This window comes from Typopeltis vanoorti, chromosome 9 (assembly GCF_054136105.1).
Source record: "Typopeltis vanoorti isolate ZY-2024b chromosome 9, IOZ_Tvanoo_1.0, whole genome shotgun sequence".
In the NCBI taxonomy this organism is placed as follows: Eukaryota; Metazoa; Arthropoda; class Arachnida; order Uropygi; family Thelyphonidae; genus Typopeltis; species Typopeltis vanoorti.
Genome location: NC_143557.1, coordinates 138,202,643 through 138,202,919, shown reverse-complemented (window position 1 = coordinate 138,202,919; position 277 = coordinate 138,202,643).

Genomic DNA, 277 nt, shown 5'->3' with positions numbered 1-277 from the left:
CCACTGATGACTTACTACGGAGCCTCTTTTAGTGATTATTTGTTTTTGTCTCAAAATGCAGCACATTCCTCTCTCCCTGATGCTCTTTGCTCTCCACTCTTAAATTAGCATCTCTATTAGCTCCAGGAGAAGCCACAGTGAGCAAACGAGACGGAAGGAGAGCCACGAAAGAGAACCGATTGGTTATGGAGTGATGACATCACAGGAAAGCCGCTCACGATTATTTAGAAGGCGAATGTTCGCCCACAGGATGTCGGTGACTTCCGTAGTGAAGAAA